Source organism: Geotrypetes seraphini, chromosome 5, assembly GCF_902459505.1.
Source record: "Geotrypetes seraphini chromosome 5, aGeoSer1.1, whole genome shotgun sequence".
In the NCBI taxonomy this organism is placed as follows: Eukaryota; Metazoa; Chordata; class Amphibia; order Gymnophiona; family Dermophiidae; genus Geotrypetes; species Geotrypetes seraphini.
In genome coordinates, this window is record NC_047088.1 from 164,458,152 (window position 1) to 164,473,779 (window position 15,628).

The 15,628-nt window shown below is 43.5% G+C and overlaps 1 protein-coding gene across 2 annotated transcripts in view; it reads left to right on the forward strand.

Moving 5' to 3' along the window:
• Positions 1–15,628, forward strand: part of BARD1 (BRCA1 associated RING domain 1) — a 132,016-nt gene that overhangs the window by 65,293 nt on the left and 51,095 nt on the right. The gene's annotated exons all lie outside the window — the stretch shown is intronic.

A 15,628-nucleotide genomic window follows, 5' to 3' on the forward strand; every position in this document is an offset into this window, starting at 1 on the left:
ATAATACAAATCGTGCCGGCGTTGTGGGGGGTTTGGGGGGTTGTAACCCCCCACATTTTACTGTAAACTTAAATTTTTCCCTAAAAACAGGGAAAAAGTGAAGTTTTCAGTAAAATTTGGGGGGTTACAACCCCACACAACGCAGCGCAATCTGTATTAAGTAAAGTGGGGGGGGGTTCCCCCCCCACGCCCCCCCGTCGGAGCCCTTAAAACAGTAATTTTCTTCGGCGCGCGCCTCCACGCTGCGCTCAATTGTCTGCTCACGCCTTTGTCCCGGCACGCTTTTGACCTGACGCCCTCATTAACAACCTGCTCCGTGTTGATCACTAGAGGTTGATTGTTGGGTCTGAGCTTTTCACATACACACACATTTATTCAAGGAGTTATATTCAGTTAAAAAACGTCAAGGTGATCAGTTAGTTTGAATTAATATTGTATCACCTGATTTAATTTGTTTTTAGTTGATCTTGAAATATTGTACACAGAACAAAATAAAATAAAAAATATTATTACTATTTTTATATATGATATGATATGCTCATTGCCCATTCAACACCTGTATAATGAACCGCAGGACACACGGGAGCCATCATAGTATCATCATCGTTCCCTTATTGCCACCACCTTCAATAATGAAATTACCCATAAAAATTAAAGAAAACCATAAAATGAAAGATATTTTATGGGCATTCCAGCATCAGTGGCTCCAGTGTTCCATGCAATTCAAATGTACTTTCTAGTGAAATAAACTAAAATACATAAATAACTACTATAAACAGCTTCTTTGCACTCTTATACTCAAGGCTGAGTTTTGCCGACCCTTCTTTGGGAAGAGTGGCTTTACTATTAGTTACGCATGATGTAATCATTCTTTTCAATTAACAATATAACTTCTGCATTTAGTTCTGTAAACCTCAGTGCAATAAGCAATTAGTTCCAGGAGGGTGGGGCAGCTACTAATTGTTTATTGCACTGAGGTTTGCAGAACTAAATGCAGAAGTTATATTGTTAATTGAAAAGAATGATTACATCATGCGTAACTAATAGTAAAGCCACTCTTCCCAAAGAAGGGTCGGCAAAACTCGGGGCTCCTTTTACGAAGCCGCGTTAGCGGCTTTATCGCACGCAACTTTTTAGCGCGCGCTAACCCCCGCGCTAGCCGAAAAACTACCGCCTGCTCAAGAGGAGGCGGAAGGGGCTAGCGCGGCCGGCAAATTAGCGCGCGCTATTACGCGCATTAAACCGCTAACACGGCTTCGTAAAAGGAGCCCTCAGCCTGAGTAGCAGAGTGCAAAGAAGTTGTTTATAGTCGGTATTGATGTATTTTAGTTTATTTCACTGGAGAGCACTTTTGACCCACTGGTGCTGGAATGCTGATTATAAAATGACAGAAGTTTCCTTTTAATTATTAAAGGTGGTGGCTATAAGGGAACAATGATGTTGCTGTGATGGTTCCTGTGTGTCCTGTGGTTCATTATGGAGGTGTTGAATGGGAACTGAGCACATTACATTATATATTAAAATAGTAATATTATTTTTTTTTTATTTAGTCCTGTGTATAATTTCTGGTGAATCAAATGCGCACACGGGATTGGTAAGTCAATAAAGGGAGTTTAAACTAGCTTAAAATGTTTGACATTAGCATTCTACTGTACTCTGATATTGTATCTAGATTTAAAAAAAAAAAAAAAAATTATAGTTTTCAGGAGCTACAAGTCTTGTTCTCAAGGCATCCACAATGGAAATTCATAAAATATTTCCATACATTTGATTTTGAAAAGCAGGTTAATTTGTGGGTTTTGATTCACCTGAAATCTTGGTCTGTGACTTGAGTTTGGCCTTTTCTAATTGTTTCTATATGCAGTCTTCACAGATAGCCTTGTGACTCTTTTCCCAGTTTATATTTTATTGCTCTTAAATTATCTTAGAAATCACCAGATGAGGGAAGTGAGTAAGAGCGCCAGATGAGATTATATACCTAGACTTTGTCTACATCCCTACCAGAAGTGTGCCTCGTCATAGAAGAAATATACTTTAGTCCAAGATTTGATCTGTTTGGAAACCCATTAAATGCACATTAAAACCTTTAACCTTGGTGTCTTTAGCTATAGTTCATGCCATTTCTTCAAGGTTCAGTTATATTCAGGTATGTTAGGCAATTTCCTGTCTTCAGAGGGCTTATGATCTAAGTAGAAAGGAAGGGGATGGGACTTGATATATAGGTACTCGTCGACTTACGACTGTAATTGGTTCCGACTGACAGGTCATAAGTTGATCGGGACGTAAGTCGGCCTATGTTAGACTAAGGTAAGAATACTGTATTAGACTGGGTAATGATATTGTAATCATCTTAAAGTAATATTTTATCAACATTTTCTTACTTTCTAAGTCAAGCACAGCACAATCCCTTTGTGGTGAACATTCGTTGTGGCGCCTCCTCGTTATATTATTACTGCTGCGTAGCGAGACTTGGTAGTGCTGGGGCCGCTAACAGCTGGCGGGGGAAACTGTAGTAAATGCGTCATAAAATCAAACAGTGGTAACTTGAATGGGTCGTAAGTCGACGCGTACCTGCCTTTCTGTGGTTACAAATAAAGCAGTTTATGTCTTATATACGGGCACTTATTTTGTACATGGAGCAGTGGAGGGTTAAGTGACTTCAGGCTTCTGCGCTAATTGTTAGGTTACTCTTCCACGCCATAAGTTTGCACCTGAGGCAATGAAAAGTGGTGTGACTTGCCCAAGGACATCTGGAGCATCAGCAGGACTTAAATTCTGTCTTTTCTTCACTTCTCACACTGCTACTTTACCATTAGGTGTCCACTCATGTGCAAAAAATCTCTGGTGTTCACAATTTTCTCCAAGCCTTCACTGAAAATTGCAACCTTAATAGTGTGCTGTGACTGAAATTCTTGAAGAGTGCCTTTATAGTTAAGTAAATTCCTCATAAATCCCTTCTGCAGATTGATTTCATGTTTTCAGTAATCTCATGATCCATTGGCTATATGAGTGAAGTTGCATTTGTAGGAAGGGAGATGATAAAAACATTTTCAGATACTAATTCTGATTCTGGTGGGTAAGCTCTACAGTTATCTAAAATCAAAAGTCAAAATAACTTTTGTGTTTTTCAGCTTTCTGGGCTTCTTCAGATGAGCTTCATTGTAGGTACTAAGACCTGATGAAAGCAGTACAAAAATATTTCCTTGTTTATCTGTGCATTGAATTATGCCTTATATTCAGTAGGTAAATGAATGATACCATTGAATGCTCTTGGACAAATGAATTTTCCCATCACTAATTGCCTGACTCATTGGTGTGCTTGCTGCATATGCACCTGTAAACATGTTGGGGCAGAGGAGAGTTTGGTGTAGTGGTTAGAGCTTCAGCTTCAGCACACTGAGGATGTGGGTTCAAACCCTGTGCTTCTCCTTGTGACCCTGGAAAAGTCACTTAGTCCTCCACTGCCTCGGGTACATTAGATAGATTGTGAGTCCACTAGGACAGATAGGGAAAATGCTTGAAGTACCTGTATGTAAACCACTTTGAATGTGGTTGTAAAACTACAAAAAAGGTATAAAGGTCCCAATCGCTTTCCCTTGTTAAGCTTAACCCTGCATCAGCAACCAGTCAGGGCAAACAGTACCAGAAATTGCGGTTTTTCAGTAGCATTGTAAATTTGCTCTGAGGTTGCCCCGTAATACTGAACAAACATTTTGAAAAACGTACAATAAGTTGCAGGGTTGACTAGATTGTTTTGTTATTTTTCCTTAGGGCAAAGTCCCTGAACTGAGCTGTAAAGCAAAGGTCCAATATTCTCCCCCCTTTGTGTTTGTTCTCCCTCTGCCCCCCTCCCCCCTCTTTACTCTGCATGCCTCAACCTTGAGCTATAAATAACTCCACTGCTAGCCTCTCAATGCATCCATGAATGATTCTGTCTTAACTGCAAAGGCCTCTGCTCATGAATGAGCATAACTAGGGGTTGCCAGTTTTTCCAATTGGAAAATCCAGACCCCTGCCCCCAGGCCATATGATGATGTTGCGCATTTGCGCAGACTTCCTTCTCAAAGAGATTTGAGGAGGCTTTTCAAAACCCAGACAAAGGGGGGCTCCTTTTACTACGCTGCGGTAGCGGTTTTAGCGCGCACTAGACGCTAACGCCTCCATTGAGCTGGCGTTAGTTTTTCCGCGTGGCGCGGGGGTTAGTGGGTGCTAATCTGCAGCGTACGCTAAAAACGCTACTGCAGCTTAGTAAAAGGAGCCCAAAGTGCCGGGTTTTGAAAAGCCGTCCAGACCCCCAGACATGTCCTCAAAAGGAGGACTTATCCGGGGAAATCCAAATATCTGGTAACCCTAAACATAACTGCTCCCATACGGAAAAGTTGAGCTGAATTGACCAGGTGACACTGGTAAAGTGAGGCTTTTAAAGGATTTTTTTTTGTGTGGTTAGGACCAGACACCAGTAAAATATTTGTCACTGATGTTAATCCTGCAAGCAGAATTCTGTTCTTTCTCATCGGCTGCACCGTTCTGAACAAGTAGGTATTTTCCTTCCTACCAGCAGATGGAGGTAGAGAAAAACTGGTCTTTCTCCAGTGAACTCACCAGTATAACCTGCTGGTGCTCAGGGAAATTTCCAGTATTTTCCTCTACCTCTAGCAGATGGTAAATTGAGAGCCCAGTTGAAATCACACTCAATCCTCCATTGCCTCAGGTTCAAACTTAGATTGTGAGCCCACTAGAGAGAAGAAAAATACCTCATTCATCTGGCTTTAAATTGCCTTGGAAAAGGCATTAATTAGATGCTCAGATAACTAAATAAAAACATACCTAAGACCTCTTTTGGTCACAATATTTACTAGAGGCTGACTTGTCGAGATAGGACACAACCTAGATTTTGAGTCAACACAAAATTCTTTTTCTGATTTATAAGATCCACAATATGGAAGTTTAGGAATAGCCTAAAGGTTAGTATGGCATCTGAGAACCTGGAAAACTGAGTTTAATTCCCACTGCAGTTCCTTGTGACTCTGGGCAAGTCACTTAACCATCTGTTTCCCCAGGTACAAAATAAGTACTTGTGTATAATATGTAAACTGCTTTGAGTGTAACCAAAGAAAGACAGTATCCCCCAACACAATACCCACTATATCCTTCACACTTCTTAATAACTTTATTCACCTATTGATACCCTGTGCTTCTCCCAGCATCATCAGTTACTATTATTCATTTTTGTTATGATTTTGCATGAAACTGTATTTTCAATGTAGTTGACCCTTCCCTTTGGAATGTTCTCTCCTCCCACCTCCGTATAGAAAATTCTGTGACTAGGCTCAAAAGCTTTTCTTTTCCAGGATGCTTTTGAATAGATTCAGCTGCCTTCAAGTCTTGTGGAGATTGTCTGGGGACACAACGTAGAATTGTACAATTGAACTTCTACGTCTTATCTATCCGATCTTAATATAGATTTCCGTTCTTTCTTAAATTTTAACTTTTTTAAAAATGCATTTTTACACTATGGTATATCAAACTGAAATAAACTTGAAACCTAAAGGAAAGAGAGTTCTCATAAAACTTCTATGGTCTGTCCCCTGAAAAGAGTCTGAAAGAAGATTAGCCAAATTAAGCATGGGGCAACTGAGGCCAATACCTGACAGACTTCTATGGTCTGTGTCCCACAAATGGCAAGAGACAGGTGAAGCTTCGACAACTCCACCGTGTTAGATCATTTTATTGTCATAAACTGCGAGCGGGGTGCTGTGCAGCTTAGTGGGGGAGGGGAAGGCGAAGGCATATTGACTACTAAGTTGAATACTATCAATAATACATGATTTATAACCAAGACTCCAAGTATCATTGCCATCATGTTTGGCTGCCTATGTGACTTCACAACTGGTGCTTGAACATGGGTGACTTGGGTCTGCAGTGTGGTAGGCAAGGTACTGACTGGCTGCCTATAGATCATCGAATTTCCTATAAAATAATGTTACTGACATACAAGACCATAACTTTTGGCCAACCTGATTTTATTAACAGGCTACTTATCTCCCATACCCCCCATCGTACATTATTCTCATCTAATCAAAACTTGCTATCCATCCCCTCTTTAAGATACATTAACACTATGCGTACTAGCATTTTTTTCTGTTATGGCCCCTACTATCTGGAATTCAGTACCAAATTATATAAGAGAAATTACATCCATTGATAAATTTAAAAGTAACTTGAAGGCCTTTCTTTTTAAAGATGCTTTCGGTGTATAATAGTCCTTCTAAGGACAGTAATGGAAACCTGTTCCATGCTATTTTTTAATCATTTTAGCCTATTTTACAAAATACTAGACTATTTATTTTATTGTTCCCCTTCTTTTTGTTCTGGTCCTTCTCCCCCGCTTTCTCTTTTTACAAATTGTATTTCTGCCCTTTTCCATCCTATATCGGTAAGTCAATGTTTGTCAGTGCGTTAGATTGTTTGTAGCATTATTTGTAATTTGTTTTTAACGTACGCTCTTTTTATACTTTGTTTTTATATTATGTAAAACCGCTTTGAAATTTGATAAGGCGGTATATCAAATTTTTAAATAAACCTGAAACCTCACCATGAGGGTCTGTCCCAGTAAGGCAAGTCTTTTTTCTGCTGTCTCTTGAAGAACGTAAAGCGAGGGGAGACATGATTGAGACGTTTAAGTATATCACTGGTCATATCGAGGTAGAAGATAATATTTTCTTTCTTAGAGGACCCTCGGCCACAAGGGGGCACCCGCTGAAAATAAAGGGTGGTAAGTTTCATGGCGACACCAGGAAATACTTCTTCACTGAAAGAGTGGTTGACAATTGGAATGAGCTTTCAGTACAGGTGATCGAGGCCAGCAGCGTGCCAGATTTTAAGAACAGATGGGATGTTCATGTCGGATCCCTAAGAGGGGATGGGTCATCAGAGGGGATTGGTCATCAGAGTGTGATCTCTCAAAGGGTAGCTAGGGGGGTGGGTCAATAGAGTGGGCAGACTTGATGGGCCTTGGCCCTTTTCTGCCGTCACTTTCTATGTTTCTATTTACTGTTGTGTAATATTTAAACCACTTTCTTTGTACTACAAAAAGGCAATGTATCAATGATCTAATCAATAGTGGTTTTGGACAGACAGTTTTCAGAAATTTATTTAAAATGTTGGTATTTAACTTCAGTTGCCCAAATGGTGGGTTATCTTTTGGAGCAGAATGAAAGGAAACTTCAAAACAAATCTTATATCGGGATTCTCCACATGTGACATTATTTATCCTGCTTATCCCATGTTGAAAGCAAAGCTGCTTACCTTTAACTGGTGTTCTCTGTAGATGGAATTGGAAGTCCCACATCACCTCCCACCTCTCCATATGGGTTAATTGCATTTTTCCTCTGTATGCTATTAACTTTGTCATAGACTTAAGGAGCTTTGCTGAGGGCTCTTTGGCAAAGTGCTTATTTTACACATGCATAGTCTTTACACTATTGTAGCCAATGGAAATGAGCTGAAAATATCAATATATGGTATTTGTATGATGATGACATCTACATATGGGACTGTTAATCCTGCTGTCGATGGAGAACACCAGTTATAGGTAAGCAAATTTTGCTTTCCTTATATTCACAAAGTTACCCCTGACTAGGAAAGATACCAAACTGCAAATAGAAAATTATTTAGACCACTGGACCTATTAATTGTCTTGCTGGTCTGGTTTAAAAAATTTTAAATTAATCTGCTGCATAAAACTGATTTATATTTTATAGCTTTTTTTTTTCCATTTATTTGGTCTCTTTAATTCCTGGGTCCATTCCTGCTTCACAGCAAGGCAAGCAACGTGACAAATTAGATCTTCACTCTTGCAATTTCACAGTTGTTCATGAAAGCTTCTACTCAATATAGTTTGTTGCCAGCTTGTCATACACAGCAGATCTGGTATTAGTAAAAGTGTGCTTCATTTCATAGTAAACATAAAATAGTCATCTTCAGTGACATATATTTGAATTCAAGTTTCAAAAGACAAACTGGTGCATAAGTTTAAAGTAGCAGATACCTTTGTACAGTGGTGCCTCACACAACGAACTTAATCCGTTCCAGGAGCAAGTTTGTTATGTGAAACGTTCGTTGTGTGAAACGCGTTTTCCCATAACAATACATGTTAAAAAAAATAATTCGTTCTGTAGCATAAAATATGCTAAGATGACATAAAAAAAGATAAATTTTTGGTTATTATTTTTATTTAGATACATCTAAAAACATAATTGTTTTTTAAAACAACACACATTTTTTAAATTTAAAGACAGACTAAGTAGAGTCTAATTTTACAGTGAGAGGGCAGAGTCTCAGCGGCAAAAACTGGGACTTAACTGTTCATTTTTTTTTTTTTCTACCGTGTTTCCCCGATGATAAGGCAGGGCCATCAAATAAGACAGCCCCCCCTTTTTAGAAAAAAATGTAAAATAAGGCACCCCCCCCCGCAAATAAGCCACCCACCGATACCTGCGCTTACCCGAATCGGGTGGTACGGTGGGTGACTCCGTGTGGTCCCTGGCACCCCCGACACGATCGGGGCAAGAGGGAGCTCAAGCCCTCTTGCCCCCCCGACTCCCCGACACGATCGGGGCAAGAGGGAGCTCAAGCCCTCTTGCCCCCCCCCGACTCCCCGACACGATCGGGGCAAGAGGGAGCTCAAGCCCTCTTGCCCCCCCCCCCGACTCCCCGACACGATCGGGGCAAGAGGGAGCTCAAGCCCTCTTGCCCCCCCCGACTCCCCGACACGATCGGGGCAAGAGGGAGCTCAAGCCCTCTTGCCCCCCCGACTCCCCGACACGATCGGGGCAAAAGGGAGCCCAAGCCCTCTTGCCCCGCCGATTCCCCAACTCCCCGACAATATCGGGCCAGGAGGGAGCCCAAGTCCTCCTGGCCACGGCGACCCCCTAACCCCACCCTGCACTACATTACGGGCAGGAGGGATCCCAGGCCCTCCTGCCCTCGACGCAAACCCCCCCTCCCCCCAACGACCGCCCCCCCCCAAGAACCTCCGACCGCCCCCCCAGCCGACCCGCGACCCCCCTGGCCGACCCCCACGACACCCCCAACCCCCTTCCCCGTACCTTTCTGTAGTTGGCCGGACAGACGGGAGCCAAACCCGCCTGTCCGGCAGGCAGCCATCGACGGAATGAGGCCGGATTGGCCCATCCGTCCCAAAGCTCCGCCTACTGGTGGGGCCTAAGGCGCCTGGGCCAATCAGAATAGGCCCGGGAGCCTTAGGTCCCTCCTGGGGGCAGGGCCTGAGGCACATGGTCGGGTTGGGCCCATGTGCCTCAGGCCCCGCCCCCAGGAGGGACCTAAGGCTCCCGGGCCTATTCTGATTGGCCCAGGCGCCTTAGGCCCCACCAGTAGGCGGAGCTTTGGGACGGATGGGCCAATCCGGCCTCATTCCGTCGTTGGCTGCCTGCCGGACAGGCGGGTTTGGCTCCCGTCTGTCCGGCCAACTACAGAAAGGTACGGGGAAGGGGGTTGGGGGTGTCGTGGGGGTCAGCCAGGGGGGTCGCGGGTCGGCTGGGGGGGCGGTCGGAGGTTCTTGGGGGGGGGCGGTCGTTGGGGGGAGGGGGGGTTTGCGTCGAGGGCAGGAGGGCCTGGGATCCCTCCTGCCCGTAATGTAGTGCAGGGTGGGGTTAGGGGGTCGCCGTGGCCAGGAGGACTTGGGCTCCCTCCTGGCCCGATATTGTGTGGGGAGTTGGGGAATCGGCGGGGCAAGAGGGCTTGGGCTCCTTTTTGCCCCGATCGTGTCGGGGAGTCGGGGGGGGGCAAGAGGGAACCAGGCGGAGAGAGGGCAGTTAAGCGCAGTGCCTGCGCGGAAGGATGCAGCTCGGGCGACTTCGTTGTGTGAAACGAAGTTCGTTGTATGGATCAAGACATAAAGTTCGTTGTGCGCAGCGTTCGCTGTGCGAGGCGTCCGTTATGCGAGGCACCACTGTATATGGTACCACTGAGGATGCAAGTATTTCAACATTTGACTTTATGATTATGCCCAGATAAAAGCTGTCCAGCTGCTCATGAGAGGCTTTCCTTCATTTTCCATTTTATTTGATCATTCTGTATATTTAGTTTGGTAGAACTTTGTGTGGCTTGTAGAATAGTAATGGCTAAGCATAGGATATCTCCTTAACTAAATCACAGCTGAAGCTTAGGATAGATGGAATGTGACAATTTTTTTATATATTTTTCACTGGGGTATTGATGGAAGGGTCATCAAACAAGATTCTTAAAAAATTGCTAGTTTGTCCTTAACAGTGGTCTACAGAAAATTTGTACCAGATGAGTGACCATTTTGTAATCAAGTCTTGCTTTCAGTCAAATTGAAAAATAATGGCGATGCTTTTGGATTCAGTATGTTTTCTATATCTTCCAAATTATAAATGTTTGATAGCCAGTGTTTGCTGCCAGGGATCAGTCCACAGACCCTTCCCTGGTGTAGCCTGGAAGTTCCAAGCAATCTAGAGCCTCAAGCCTCATCCTACAGGCTCTCATTCTATATGGCTGGCTGGCAGGGGTTGCAGAGGGTCTGTGTCACCGGGAAAGGGTACCCCTTACTCTTCTATTAAGGGAATAAAAGGAGTCAGGAGAATCTTCATTCCAGGGCTTCAGCCTGTGGGTTCCAATCCTGAGGGGGTCATAGTAACTGAGCAGGAAGCTCCAAATGGCCTCTGGAGGGTGGTGGTAAGTAGAAGCCATCAGGAATTATAAGAAACATAGAAACATGATGGCAGATAAAGGCCAAATGACCCATCTAGTCTGCCCATCCACAGTAACCATTATCTCTTTCTCTCTTTGAGAGATCCCTCCTGTTCTCTGGATCTGCGAGACTGTTTGGTGCTGTCCTACTAATGGATGAATCGGTAGCCATTTGGCTACCAGCTGTGTGGTTCCCATGTAGCACACCATGGGGAAGGTTGACTGAGCAAAAGTGATCAGCACCTGATACATTCAGGCCCACTGACATCAGTGCTTGCTGCAAATCAGCTCTGCATAAGCCTCAGAATTTCTGCAGTTTTCTGGGCTGGTGCAGGGGAACTCAGAGCTGGCTCCTTGAGAAGAGAGCCTTAGCTGACAGCTGCTGAAGTTATGGTTCTTTGGGGGTGGCCTAGTTAGCAGGTGCTGCAAACAGGCATGTTGAGGGGTGGCTTAGGGTATGCTGAGAAATGGATCAGGCATAGCAATCTAGGGAGTGAGATAGGGTCCATGTGGAAAAGTCCTGTATTTGGGGCTTACACTTTTGGAGGTTCTTTTTATTGCCTTCAGATGTTAGAGTAAGATGCTCTCATATTAGTGTAGCTGTGCTTAGGAAAACCTAGAAGACTTCTGGCACTAAGCTGTCTTTAGTACAAAGTAGAAATGTATCATAGTAACGTGGTAAAAGATGGTAAGTGAAAACCTATGTGGTCCATCCAGTCTATCTAGCAAGGCAGCCAAAATTGCACCTGCTGTTCCATGCATCTTACACTCTTTTGTGCCCTGTTTAAATCATGAAGGTTATTTATTTTTCCTTTGATTCCATGTTTATTCTATATAGGGTTCCTCTATGCCAAGTTTTTTTTAAATTGGGTCACTGTTTTTGTCCCCACCACATCTACTGGGAGGGCATTCCAGACATGTACCAACCTCTCTGAATAAGTATTTCCTATTGCTCAACCTATCTCTCTGCAACTTCAATTCATGTCCTCTAGGTCTACAATTTCTCCATCTCTGAAAAATATCTGTTTGTATATTAACACCTTTGAAGTAGGACTGCAGGTTAAACATAGTTAACTTTGTGATTAATGCATTAATTGTGATTAAAATAATTATATTGTAGCATTTTCTGTCTCCCAACTGCTCTTCTACTCTCTTCCAGTCCCAATTTATATGAGGTCCGATACCCTTAGGGGACTTGAGTCCTTTGGACTTATGGCACGGGCAAGGCCTCTAACTCAGTGGCAGTTAATTCTGTGCATTCTGGGTCTTAGATTCAGATTTGAAATCTGTTAATACTTATGATTAGCCTTTTACTTGGTCTCACAGAGTAGTTTGGGGGAGAGATGTAGCAGTAGCAGTTTTCTGAGACATTTCTGAATTCCTTTGTAAGAGCTTTACTCCATTCAATTCTCATATGGTGCTTACAACTGGATATCATTGATTTCGGTGGGATCACCCCTTGCTTGCAGCCTTCTCTTCCTCCTTTCTAGGTGCTGGTTTCTCAGCCCACAGTTCTTTCTATTTAGAATCTTTTCCCATAAGGCTCCTTGTATCCAAGACTGATTTCTTTGCCTTAGGCTCAGATTCACTAAAGTCAGCGATTGTCACTAAACCTGTTTTCACAGGTTTAGCGACAATTGCTGCTAACCAACCCAATTCACAAAATGGCCCACTGAGTATTTTTCCCCTTGATAGCCCATTTTCCAATCCGGCCATTCAAATTTGTAAAACCCCATGCAAAATATCCGCCCCATTAAAAAAAAGAACCCCCACCCCCCAGCATGCAGCGACCCACAAATGGCAGGAGGGATGCCCACTGATGCTCTCCCTCCCCCCATCGGCGGTGGTGCCCACCACGCTGAACACCCCCCTCACGCCGAAATGGCAGGAGTGATGCCCACTTCCTCCTGCCACCGCAATGTCCCCTCCCCTGTGTCCACACCTTTGGTGTTGGTAGCGGAAGGAACCGCAAACACCTCCTGTTCCGCCCAGCCTGCTATGCCACTGGGCCTCATGTGTATCATGTGATGCACTGGGGAAGGGCCTAAGGCCCTGATTGGCTCAGAAGCCTCATGCTTCTCCCTTGGGCAGTAGTGTATGAATTTAGGACAGTATACCTTCTTAGGCATCATAACCCCCATAATTGAGCGTCATAATGGGGATACTTAGGGTAATATTGATGTTGCCTTCCAAAGACAATTTGTATTATTGCCTGGTCATAGTCTCACCTTGAATATGTCCCATTTGTTTGGACTGGTGTAGCAGGATGTAAAGGAAGATGTCTTTTATGACATCTAGGAATTTTACCTCCATAGCACTACCTGATGCAACATTTATCCAGTCAATGTTGGGGTAGTTGAAATTATATTCTTCACCAGACAGGATAGATAATATCAATATAAACTCCACCGCTATATCCTCTTCTATTCAGGAAGAAACATATACAAGCATAAATAGTGGAGAAAAAGACTTCACATAAGCCTCATGGAACTTAACACAACAGTAAAGACTGAAAGCCAATAAGTTCACTTCACTTATCCAGTCATAAAAAACACTCCACTAAATATGCATAACCTATCCTATATAATAAAACGCTAGCCGCGCATGCGCACTCCTTTCGGCGTGCTTCCATGATCAGTAGGTCTGTGGCTGCAGGAGTGTGCATGCGCGAATCCCCAGCACCTACCTACACTCGCCGGAAGGACTGGACCCCAGGCTGGTGCGGCTCGTGAGAGGAGCCGACAAGAGAGCAGGATGTCCAATCCTGCTCTCCTGTCGGCTCCTCTCACGAGCCACACCAGCGTCGGAGAAGGCTTCCGACGCTGGCGGGGATCGAGAGGAGCCGCGGCGACACCTCAAGGGGCGGGAAGGGAAGCGCCGAAAAAAGACTCCAGCCGCTAATTTCTTCGCGGTCCCGACTCCAAACGCCGATTCAAGCAGTGTGTGCAGCACTCTACACACGCTGCTTCAGGGCCTTCTACTGCCCTGATTTGCTCTGCCACGTCTCTGATGATGTCATCAGGGACGTGCCAGAGTAAATCAGGGCAGTAGAAGGCCCCAAAGCAGCGTGTGTAGAGTGCTGCACACGCTGCTGGAGTCGCAGGTTTGTCGGGAAAGGGGAGCAGGAGAGAAGACATGCACAGCAGGGGCTTAGAGGGCAAGAGAGCTGCAATTGGACAGACTGAGGAAGGAAATGTTCAGATAAAGAAGAGCTGAGACTGAAGAAGGAAAGAAAATTGGAGAGACTGAGGTAGGAAATGTTTAGATAAAGAAGAGCTGAGACTGAAGAAGGAAAGAAAATTGGAGAGATTGAGGTAAGAAATGTTCAGAGAAAGAAGAGCTGAGACTGAAGAAGGAAAAAAAATAGGAATAAATACCTACAGGGAAACACAAGATCAGGAGCATACAGAGAAAAAAATACAGCAAAGAGGTTTTCATGAATAAGGAACACATAGAGAAAGTAGAGCAGAGATCCCTTCAAGAAGAGAAAAAGAGCAAAGAGACTGGGGATGAGAAAGAGAGCAGGCATGCTTGCAGGAGAAAAAGCGAGGCAGTAATGTTACAGCTGGAGAGTGCAAAGTGAGGAAGAAAGCAGAGACAGCGCTACACAGGGAAATAGAGGAGGAGAGAGACAGAAAGAAAAAAAAAAAAAGACAGACATATTCTAGCACCCGTTAATGTAACGGGCTTAAAGACTAGTAAATGTATATTTCCTTCCAACAATAGATAAGTAGAGCACAATAAAGCCTGCAATCAATGGACTAATTCAATCATGCAGCAAAAAAGGGACTTCATTCTTTCCATGGTCAGCTGGAATCTGCATGAAGAAAAAGTCAAAACCCCTTTACAAAAAATGAATTTGTTCAAAATTCAAAAACATCACAAAAAGAGTGCAATCGGAAATAATTCCAAAACAAAAATTAACTAATTCATAAATTCTCAAAAGGGTTTTGCACATAAACAATTTAGACCACACATAGCCAAAAAATGTCACTTAGCTGAAGTCTGACGACCCAATGTTTTGCAGCAATTCTCAGCGCTTTCAAATGGGAGCAATGTCCACTTTAGTTAAAAGTCCATGAACCTCCGTAGTCCCAACAGGAGTATCCTGTTTCACAACAGCTTCTTCAGGGGTTGCTAGTCAAAGCTGTATATTGTACAAAGTACAGTTTTGGAATTATTTCTATGATTAATTGCACTGTTTTTGTGATGTTGTTTTTTAACATATCTGTGTCATGCAGAATGTTTTTGTTTGATTCGGTTCCCTCTTTAACACATAGCGCATAGGCAATGGTATCGAACCAAAAAAAAAAAAAAAAGACAAGCCAGTCCAAGTTTAGTGCTCCTGAATTAGATGGTATACAGAAGTAGAGACTCCTGATGCAGGTCATAGGGCCAAAACACATTCATATCGTGACTTGTTATTGATAAATAAAGAATCTCATCATTAAAGAATAAAGCACTCCTACATCATTGGTCATCTTTACTCCTGTATTGTAGTAGAACTAGGAAAACCATCTAGAAATAAAATACAGTTCAAAAATTCTCCAGGAAATGAAATGTTTCTCTCCTCTACCCCCTGGCCCTCAATAATCCTCACTCTCCATCTCTTTTTGTGGATCAGGAAGAAGGTTCTTGAATAGATGTTTTGAGTATATATTTTCCCTAGCAAGTGCAGTCCCTCACATCGACTTCAGAGAGCTGCATACTTCTTGAGCTTCCTCAAGCCTTTCACCCTCACTCTCCTCTCTTCTCCTCTTTAGCTCTCACAGTTTCTTCCTTTGCGTTCCCCCAACTTTCTCATCTTTTCACTATCACCCAGGCCTGAAACAGAACCAATAGCATCAATTGGAACAGACACTACCATCACACCTGCTGAGAAGTTTAAAAATAG